At 42.4% G+C, this 11554-nt stretch overlaps 1 pseudogene; it reads right to left on the minus strand.

Moving 5' to 3' along the window:
- Positions 1–8535: 8535 nt before the first annotated feature.
- LOC108530967 (26S protease regulatory subunit 4 pseudogene) lies at positions 8536–9863 on the minus strand (annotated as a pseudogene).
- Between the last annotated feature and the right edge of the window lie 1691 nt (positions 9864–11554).

Genomic DNA, 11554 nt, shown 5'->3' on the forward strand with positions numbered 1-11554 from the left:
CCCTTCCCCCTTGCGCTTCCAGGTGAGGCGATGCCTCGCCCTGCTTCAGCTCTCGCTGGTCAGGCTGCAGCAGCTGACCAGCACCGATTGTCCGGCACTCCCTAGTGAGATGACCCCAGTACCTCAGTTGAAAATGCAGAAATCCCCGGTCTTCTGTGTCGCTCGCGCTGGGAGTTGGAGACTGGAGCTGTTCCTATTCAGCCATCTTGCTCCGCCCCCCTACTTCCCCTTTGCCCATTTTTTATGAGGTTATTTGGTTTTTGCTTGTTGATTTGTTTAATTTCCTTATAGAGTCTGGATATTAGACCTTTATCAGATGCATAGTTTGCAAATATTTTCTCCCATTCTCTAGATTGTCTGTTTACTCTGTCGATAGTTTCTTTTGCTGTGTAAAAGCTCTTTAGTTTAATTAGATTCCACTTGTCAATTTTGTTTTGGTTTCAATTGTTTTTATTTCCCTCTAATTTCTGAAGGCTTTTTTCAAGGAGGCCCTTCCATAAACCTAACTTCCATCTGCTTTTGTCACCTGACCACCATTATCCACCCACTCACATCCATGCACAAAGGGTGTGCAGTGGCAGCAGGGTAACTCTTGGGACCCCAATGAGCTTTGTGCGTTTTCACTTCTCTGCCTGTGTGTGCTTTCCCTCTCCTTCTCCCTCCTTCCTTGGAAGGTGTTCTCCATCCTCTCTTTACCCCAAACCACATCCACATCTCCAGGATCCCTCTTCCATGAAGATCTCATCCAGCCTATGCTGATCTCCCCACTTTGAACTCCTTTTGCTTTTATGAGGCATTACAGATCGCTGGATATTTAAAGGCATGGTCTTTGGTGTCAGACAGCCTGGCATCAAATCCTGGCAAATGATTTAAACTTTATGTGAGTTGGTTTCCTTATTCCTAAAGAGGCAATAATAATAGTACCTACTTAATACAGTTGTTTTAAGATTCAACAACATGGTTTATATAAAGCATTTAGCACAGTGTTTGGAACAGAGTAAACACTCAATACACTGTCATTATTACTATCCTGATCAGTATTATCAGTAAAGAGATTACTTGATACTTCTTTATTGCTTGTATTGTATTGTGCCTCATATTCCTAGGTAGATAACTTCTATATTCAGGGAATGTGTCCCATGTTTCTGTGCTGCAACCCTTGCATTCATTGCCTTATACACTCCCTGAACATGATAAGTACACCACAACTTCTTATTGCTTGATCAGTCTTGTCTAGTATTAAGAAATAAAACCAATATTTAAGTTAATTTTTAGTAAAGCCACACAGACACTGACTGAGGATGCCATTGCCATGTGCCAAGAATCTCTACAAAGCTTTCTGATTAGAGACAGTGGCCCATTCAGAATTCACAGAGTAGCCTGTCTGACTGTGATATACATTTTATTTAATTTTTTGTGACAGGGTCTTGCTGTTGCCCAGGCTGGAGTGCAGTGGTGTGATCTCGGCTAACTGCAGCCTCGATCTCCTGGGCTCAAATGACTCTTGGACCTCAGCCTCCCATGTAGCTGGGACTACAGGCATGCACCACCACACCCATCACACCCGGCTAATTCGTGTAATTGCTTTTTTTTTTTTAGAGATGGGGTTTTGCCATGTTGTCCAGGCTGGTCTCAAACTCCTGAGCTCAAGTGATTTGCCTGCCTCAGCCCCCCAAAGTGCTAGGGTTATGGATGTGGGCCACTGTGCCCGGTTATAATATACATTTTATTAAAACAAAGAGTTTATTTCCTTTTTAAAATTTATTTTCATTTTTTTACTTTAAGTTCTGGGATACATATGCTGAACGTGCAGGTTTGTTACATAGGTATGCACGTGTCATGGTGGTGTACTGCACCCATCAACCCATCATCTACATTAGGTATTTCTCCTAATGCTATCCCTCCCCTAGTCCCCCACCCCCTGACAGGCCCCGGCATGTGATGTTCCCCTCCCTGTGTCCATGTGTTCTCGCTGTTCAACTCCCACTTATGAGTGAGAACATGTGGTGTTTGGTTTTCTCTTCTTGTGTTACTTTGCTAAGAATGATGGTTTCCAGCTTCATCCATGTCCCTGCAAAGGACATGAATGCATCCTTTTTAATGGCTGCATAGTATTCCATGGTATATATGTGCCACATTTTCTTTATCCAGTCTATCATTGATGGGCATTTGGGTTGGTTCCAAGTCTTTGCTATTGTGAATAGTGCTGCAATAAACATACGTGTGCATATGTCTTTATAGCAGCATGATTTATAATCTTTTGGGTGTATACCCAGTAATGGGATTGCTGGGTCAAATGGTATTTCTGTTTCTAGATCCTTGAGGAATCGCCATACTCTCTTCCACAATGGTTGAACTAACTTACACTCCCACCAACTGTGTAAAAGTGTTCCTGTTTTTCCTCATGCTCTCCAGCGTCTGTTGCAAAACAGTTTATTTCCTACACAATTTGCTCATTGTCTATAAGACTGGGGGGAAAAAAAGGAGAAAAATGTGACAAGTGACTAAATAATTTCAGTGACGACTAGGTCATTTGTGAAGTTTATCAGCCAACAAAACGTAATAAGCTTGAGTTGGTCTCTAGTCTCCCAAATATCCCCTGTCCGCGGCTCTGGAGGGCTGTGATGTCAACGAGGAATAATGGCTCCCATCCAGGGTTCTGGTTGTTTTCTCCTTCAGTTTTCACAATTCTTAAAAGAAGCACTAACCTGCTTTCTTTCTCTCTGCTGGGGTGGATGTGATTACAAAGCTCTTCTTAGCCCCAGGGAAAGATTATTGTTACCTGTGGTCCTGAGAGACCCGGCTCTATTTGTCAAGCCTTTTTTTGTATGTGTGCTGGGAAACCTTAGAGTAAATGTCTCTTCTCTAGAGAGCTGGGCGATCTTTCACCACCACAAAGTGGCCTAACCGCACACTCTGTCTGAGGGTTACACGGGAGTCCCTCTGCTGGCCATGAGAAATGAGCAGAAAGCAGTTCTTTAGAATAAGAAACCCAGAATTTTATGTTTGAAAGTGATACATAGAGAGGCAAGACTATTCCTGCTCAGCAAAAGGAAGTTACACTCAGGTTATGATCTAAAGTGGTGAGACTAGACGCAAAATCAAAATTAATTTAATACAGGGTACTGGAAAAAAAATAACTCCTTTGAGGAATACCTGGAATGTACAACTAATGTTTTGTTTTTAGAACAAGGCTGGAAATCAGTGGAGATTGCTGAGGTTAGAGCAAACCCACTGGAAGGCATGCTCCTTACCCACACATACTCTGCCTTTCCCTCAGCTTGCTTTGGTCCGGTCTAATTCATGAGTCAGATTACCAAGGTATCATACAAATAGAAAGACGCCATACAGATACCAAAGTGAACCGATGGAATCAGACACTCGCATGTGCGCAACTGATGCAGCTCTCTAATTATGGACTGGGCTTTGTGGTCCATTGGCCCTGGGTTTCATGAACTGCCCAGGCTCCCTCCAGAGACTCAGGGCATGTTTTGTTGCTGTGGGTGGTTCTCCTGCTCTACCAAAGGGACCACAAGACAGCATGCACTTCAGATGATGACACAGAATAGGTGGTGAAGGACTTCTTCTACAAAAAGAAGCAGTTCCTGGTGTTTGTCACCAAAAGGACGAGAAAAAGAGAAATGAAAATCAACTACATATGCAACAACGTCATATCTTCTCTTGACTCATTTTCTGATCAAACAAAAATGAAAATAAAATCCATGCACTATATGGTGACTTAGAAATATCTACCAGCCCAGAGGAGAAGTAGATAAAGAGTGAAAATATCTCAAAGGAGATGGATGATAAATGGATGGCATTTGGTGGAAAGTCCTGACAATACATCAAAGGAGAAACTGGTCACCTGTGGTTAGGAAAGGGCAATGCACTGAGGGGCCTTGGCCATCCCTGAGATGCAATGCATTACAGCAGCCAGTGGGGGTCAGAGGTGCTCCATGGCTTAGGGTGCCTTTAACCCTCAGCCTGCAAATCCTGCTCACAAGAGACCAGCTGGACCTCCTTTGGAGCTGGCACTTCCCTCCAGGCAGAGCAGAACTGTGAAAACATAGGAGGTGGTTGATCTCATATGCTTTACCGCAAGCTCAGTTTTGACTTCAAGACAGTTTGCTGATTTTATTTTTTCTTTCACTTATTCTCTTCCCATTTCTCTTGTTCCCAGCAAGAACCTCTCTGTTGATCATGGATACAGGACAGTCATCTCCCTGAGTTAAGCATGTGAGCACCTGAAATCAAGGACTATGGCCTGTTTCCTGAACCCTTATCTCTCTAGTGTACAGAACTTTTTTTTAAGTCACTGGCAGCTTGGAGACAATGCTTAAGTGGGTGGGTGGGTCTGGTTGGTCTATAGGTACACACGGGCATCCGGGCTGGAGGTGGCTCACACAAGCTCATGAGAGCCAGTTGTGTAATCTCTTCCTCGCGCCCAGTGAAGTGATGTCATGTTGGAAGCTTGACGTTGGCCACAGTGGGAGTATTTATGCTACAAAAATGGCCATTTACTGCAAATCAGGACTACCCTTCTCCCCGCAGCACTCCAGAAAGCTGGTTGTTAAATACAATGAGTACACCAATGGCCCCAGGGCAGGTTTAAGAGTCAGAGAAGGTATAAATTGCTGATCAGGCCAGGTGGCTCATACCTGTAATCCCAACAGTTTGGGAGGGTGAGGTGGGAGGATCACTTGAGCCCAAGAGTTTGAGACTAGTCTGGGCAACATAGTGGGACCCTGTCTCCACAAAAATAAAAAAAAATGGCTGGGTGTGGTGGCACACACCGGCTGCTTGGGAGGCTGAGGCAAGAAGATCACTTGAGCCCTTAAGGTTGCAGTGAGCCATGATTGTGCCACTGCACTCCAGCCTGAGTGACAGAGCAAGACCCTGCCTCAAAAAAAAAAAAAAAAAAAAAAAAAAAAAAAAATTACTTAGCACCATGTATGTTCATGTTCAGGCCACAATGCATCTAGTGAAAAGAAAAAGGAGCAGTGTCTGATTAGCTGAGAGGATCTTCCAGTATGAACCATTCCAGACACTATAGTCAACAATCCTGTAAAGATGCTTTTCCTATTAAGGGCAAGCAAGAAATTAAATAAAATTTTTGTTTGTAATTTTTAACAGTTGAACTGCAATGCTAAGTGGCTCCTGAAGCCATGCGCCCTCTTTTCCTTTCAATTTTGAGCATTAGGAAAATGTGAGCTTTCTTAGAAAGTTTATAACATCAGATTTATCATTTTATGAAGCAAAATCCAGAACAAAACAGTGGCCACCAGGAACCATTGAACAATACGTGTTTGCTATGTCATGTTCATGTACAACTCATGGATTTAAAGGCATAAAGTTAGCTTTTCTTAGAGAAAACACTCTATCACATTCATGGGCTAACTTTCACCCTGGCCAGTCTATTAAAATTACTGGAAGACACACACATTCAAGGAGTTTGCTGTATTATAACATTTGCAACACTTTCTGCAAAGGAAATAGGTTTAAGTCATTAGATCACAATATATATATTTATCATTAATGAAATGCTTTCAAATAGATTATCGGCCCCATGGGGTTTCTAGCCATGCAAGGAAGATGGCTAAATGGAGGTGGTAGCTCTCTGGGCTTGGGAGATGGAGTAAAAGCAGTGAGCAGGAGGGCTGAGGAAATAAGTCATTGTAATGAGGCGGTGGGAGCCAGATTTCTCACTGCAAGAAAAGACAGTAATAAATATAGAAAAGGAGAAAGCTAGAATGAATCCTGTGGTCTATGGGATTAGGATGAGAAGTTTTGGTGTAAATTTAGAATTTGCACTATGTGGGGTTAGATAAAGAAATGAAATATTGATATACATTTCTATGATTGTGTGCACATACTTTAATATCTTCATGTGTGCATGTGTACATGTGTACATGCACACATGTACACAAATACATATGTTTCCTAGTTTTATACCGGAGAGAGCTTGGGAGTAGTGAAATCCAATAACAAAGAGCCTATCTAGAATTTAGTTTCTAAATATTATACTATTTTCCATGAATATGGACCAGAATTCCTTGGAGAAATGGCCGATCTCACAGGTGGACCAGGAAAAATGTGCCAAGTTTAGAACATCTTGTTGCTCCAGAAGGTAAGAAAGTAATCAAATAATGATGGCAACGTAGAGGACATGGGGCAGCTGGAAGGGGGGCCAGCTGGTCCAATCTGGGATGATTTGTGTGTCCAAGTAACCACAGTATTAGATTATTTCCCATTGATTAAAATAGATATCCATGAGTCTATCCTGATATAATAAGCAAATGAACACAAAAATGGAAAGAGAATGCTCTTTCCTACAGTAGAATGCCAGCTAATGAATGTTGAAAAAATTCAAGACTTAGAGCAATTTGAGAACCATAGTAATTATTTTAGGCAAAATATATCAATAGATTTGAAAACTGGAGGGTGAAAGTTGAGTACAGAATGGGATATTTACACAGTCTAGGAGTATCTCTCCAGGAAACACTTGTTGACTGCAAAGTAAAAAAAGGTAATTGGTGGTAACTGGGAGATACAGTGTTTCTTTTTGGAATGATGAAGACAAAGTAGAATTAGATCATGGTAATGGTTGCACAACATTATGAATTTATTACTAACCACTGAACTGTATGCTTTCAAACAGTGAATTTTATGTTTTATGAACTTATCTTAAAAAATAAAATTAATTTGACAAAGCAGTTACCCACTCCAGGCCTGGGGAAACAACCATTAAGAGGTAGAGTTAGCAAAACCAAGTGGCTCAGGGGGGGGCCCGCTGACTGAGCTCAATTCCCTAGAGATGGGCATCGCCTGGCTCTTGCTAGTGCCTGTGAGGGAGAATGGGAGGCTGGTTCTGGGGCTGCTGAAAGCTGGCACCAACTATGCTGCTGGAGCAATACTGCTGCTGGAGAGGCACCCCCAGAAAGTGCAAAAACCAGGAAGGAGGGTCCCTTTCCTTCCTCCCACCCTCCAGTCACACTCTAAGGCTCCTGCTGGCAGCATCTAAGGGAGAACACCCCAGATGGCTTACCATATCCAAGAGCAGAGTATAGAAAGGTAGGCTTGGATCCAAGAGAAAGTAGATACATAACCAACACATAGAGAACAATGGAGAATTAACAGCTCATACAATGGTGGGAGAGGATACTTTTCTCATATAATTTTGTTCTTCTTAAAAAGAATGATTTGTTAGATCTTAAACTACATGTTGCTTAATTTTAGAAGAACTTACAGAAATACTTTTATAAATCAGAAAAATAATCTTATTCCTTTGTATATGCTAATTCTACATCTGAAAACATTCTTCAGCTCTTACATTGCTCCCACCTCCTTGACCCTTAGGTATAACAGAGAGAATTCTGCATCCTAATATGCACATGCATTCCCACCTGGGTGCCTTTGCTCTGGGTGCCTTCCCACCCAGAGGTCCTTCTTTCCTCTTCTCTGCCTGAGTTCTATTCTCCTTCCATCCATCATGAAGCCTTTTCTATGCACATCAGTTAATAGTGACATTTTCTCTCCTGCTTCTGAATCCTCATGGGACAAATTTCCAGGTTATACTTGGACACACATTGCCTTGAGTAACTAGCCAAGTTTTCATAGATATGTGCTCATGTCTATTTATTACATGGATGTTTCCTGACATGCCCAGACAGTGTGAAGCCTCAATGAATATTCGTTCATGACTGAGCCTATATGGACATTTAAGAATAGCTTTAAAGTGAATAACTGTATAATAATTTTATGGAAAATATTTAAATTTTCCAGGAAAAGGGATGATTAGCTGACAACAACACCTCTGTTTCTGTCCCCATTATTTCTATAAGTCACCCACTTTTGCATGAGCCAGAGTTGATACTCTTATTAAATGCTTGGTGTTTGGAAAAGTTTGTGAGGCCAACATTTACCTTAAGTACTGGTCAGACAAAGCTGAACCTGATGAGAGAGAAGGGGTCATCAGATTGCACATACTTAAAAAGTAAAGAAACTCTAGGTAAGCCTTCCTCCCACTCAGACTTAGAGAATTGGCATCAAGGTGCTCAAATAGACCCAGCACAGAGACTAGTGATGCTTTCAGGTTTGGTTCTGTTTGCTGCTCTTATAAATTCATTTTGTGCCTAAGTGGATTGCTGTCTCAGATGAAACCTCAGAAAGGTAAAAAAATCCTTCTCAAGTCAAAGTTTCATCCTCCTTTGAAATCTCTGAACCCATTAACTCAGGATATTAACCAGCACTTTCATGTTACCCACCTGAGACCACCTCTTGTTTAGCATCAACCATCTTTTTTTTTTTTTTTTTTGGTGAAACAGCATGCTATATTTGGAAGCAGAGTGTTGCACAGTGACCAACAGACAAAAGCTACCCATTGGGCACTTACACATCGTACTCCAAAATACACACAGGATGTTTTGCTAATAAAAATCAATGGGAACAGGGATTCCTCTGGGTAACTCCCCCAACCTCATCCCTTTCAGGGTTTGAGAAAGCTCCCAACCATCTTCTGATGGCAGCAGTGGTTCACTAGAGATAGAGCCCCTCAGGGATGCCTTCCTGTTTCTTATAAAGAACAGTTTTCTTCAGATTTTTTGAAGTCTTCATTTGTTATTTGCATTCTATATTCTCTTAGGGCCATCAGACCAGCTTCTGTACAGATTGTCTTGATGTCAGCACTAGAGAGGTCATCTTTAGCCATGATCAAGTCGTCCAGGGTTATGTCATCAGCCAGTGTCATCCTGCTTGTGTGAATCTGAAAGATGTGCTTCTTAGTCTTTTCATCAGGCAGGTGGAACTCAATCTTCTTGTCAATGCGGCCTGGTCTGATAAGTCCTGGATCCAAAGTTTTTATTTGTTTTGTGGCCATGATAACTTTCACATCTTCCCTAGAATCAAATCTACCCAACTGGTTCAACAGTTCCAGTTCCAACATTGTTTGCTGAATTTCTCTCTCACCACCAGAATTGGAGTCACATCTTTTTGTCCCACTGGCCTCAATTGGGACATTGGATGGTCCCCAAAACGATGGATGGTGCATGTTCTTCAGCAACTTGAAACAATTCCCGTACGAGTTTGGGCCCATGACCTCCGAATAAGTTCAGAGTCAACCACTCTCAAGAAAGAGGCTGAGGTTTGGTTTGCTACTGCTTTGGCTAACAAGGTTTTACCTGTGCCAGGTGGACCACAGACAATGACCCCTTTAGGAGGCTTTATACCCATCTCTTCATAATATTCAGGATGAATGAGAGGAAGCTCCATAGATTCCTTAGTTTCCTGAATTTAGTCCAACACCCCAGTATTGGCATAGGTCTCCTGGGGGGCCTTCTCCACCTTCGTCATTGTGACCAGGGGATCCATTTCATCCATCAGCACCCCTATCACGGTGTGTACCTTGTGTCTGAGCAGAGCCGAGCAGCCAGGTTCCAGCAGATCCTTGTTTACAAATGAAAGAACGCTGACATAGTGTTCTGAGCCCACAGATGTAGACATGATGGCATGATTGTCATCGATTATCTCTTCCAAGGTTCCTACTGACATCAGGGTCCCCCTCAGATCATCCACTTTTGATCTTTCCTCTTCTTGCTTTTCTTCTAATGGTTTTGTTTCTTCCTGATTTCTAATGAATTCTTCCTCCATGAGAAGATAGTCTAATTCTCTCTAACTTCAGTAATTTTAACCGACACTGAGTATGAAGTGTCACCAGTGGTAGTTTACTGGCAACATCTTGTCCCTTAGTTTTTTTCTTCTTTTTCCCCCACTCTAGTTGGTACAGGAGGTTAGTACTTATTTTTCTTGTCCTTGTCATCCTTCTTGCCACATCCAGGACCATGACCACCACCCTGACTTTGACCCATCTTTTCTTGGCCACTTGAGCTGCCACTGCCAGAAGTTCCTCCACCCCAACTATTATTTCTAAGTTCTTATTTTTTTTACATGTATTTTCTCTTAGAGATACTCATACTGGAAGGCTACCAACTTATATGTTTTCAAGATAATAAACAGGTACTACATAAATGAATGAAATGCGCTTGGTGTAAGACACTGGGGAGGGTAAAATACACAGAATGTCAGCTCTTGATGGGTGTTAAGGAGAAAAGTAAAGCAGGGAAAGGTGTTGGGATGCATATGTGTGAGACAGAGTAGCTATGATTGTCAGGTTTCTGTGTCAGCGTGGCTAGGCTATAGCACCCAGTGCCTAATCAAATACTAACCTAGGTGCTGCTATGACAGTATTTGGGGATGCAATGAACATTCGCAAATAGTAGACTATAAGTAAATCTGATTATCTTTCATAATGTGATTGGGCCTCACTTCATCTGTTGAAGACCTTGAGAGCAAAAATTGAGGTTTCCCAGAGAAGAAGAAATTCTGCCCTAAGACTAAAGCATCAACTCCTACCTATTCCAGCTGCTGGCCTTCCCTGCAGACTTCAGACTTGCCAGGCTCCACAATGCCATTAGCCAATTCCTTGAAACAGGTCCTAGTGTATATGCATGTATATATTCACATATATGTACACACACATATATACACATTCACATCCTATTGGTTCTGTTTCTCTGGGAAATTCTGACTGATCCAGGCTCAATTTTGGATTCAGAAGCTTTTGGACATTCAACTTGCTAATTTCAAGTCTTTGCTCAAATGTCACATTCTCAGAGAGGCCTATTCCAATGATTCTATTGAGTATGAAGAATTAATCTTCTTCCCATTCTGTATCCCTGAGCCCCTGACCCCACTCTATTTCTTCCCACAGCAATGTCACTTTTCACATAACTGTGTTTGTTTATTTTCTGTCACTCCTAGAATACAAACTTCATGATAGCAGGTGTCATAGGATGATCTCCCTGGGAACAAAACTCTGAGCTGGAGATTTGTGTTCAAGGAGGGTTATGGCGGGGGATGCTCTCAGGCACAGCAGCCATAGGGTGTGAAGGAGGCAAGACTGGGCAGAGAGTGGACTTGGATTGTGATTCAGTTGCAACAGAGGTCTCCACTGATTCCCAGGGGAGCCCTGAAGTTGGGAAAGTGCTTCAGGGATGTCCTGAATTGAGACAAAGGAGGTGGGCCCCAAATCAGCCAGTCATTGGATGCAGAGTGTCCCCAGGAAGGAGACACAGCTCCCTTTGGCCAAGGACAATTCACAGGGAGGACTCAGTGTGGGTCATCAGCCAGTAACAATCCTGGCAGCTGGGGAATGAGCAGAGTGGCCCTGAACAAGGATCTGGGCAGTGCACCTGGCAGGCAGCAGCCATCTTTATTTCTCTATTGCTGCATCCTCAGTTCCCAGGACAGGGCCAGGATTGTTGAATGGATGAGTGGATGAATGAATGAATCAATGAATAAATGAATTGTTTTCAGAAAGGTCGGCAAGTCCAAACACGATGTGGCACTGCTCTCAGTTGACGGGCAGAATGACAAGAGGATAAAAATAGAAAACAGGCTAATATGATCACCAAAACGATTAAGGCAATAAAAACAAAGAATGATAAATGACAGAATAGAGGCTTAGGGCTATTCAAGGGAGGGGCAGGGTTGGATATGG

Source organism: Rhinopithecus bieti, unplaced genomic scaffold (assembly GCF_001698545.2).
Source record: "Rhinopithecus bieti isolate Rb0 unplaced genomic scaffold, ASM169854v2 scaffold_6513, whole genome shotgun sequence".
NCBI lineage: Eukaryota > Metazoa > Chordata > Mammalia > Primates > Cercopithecidae > Rhinopithecus > Rhinopithecus bieti.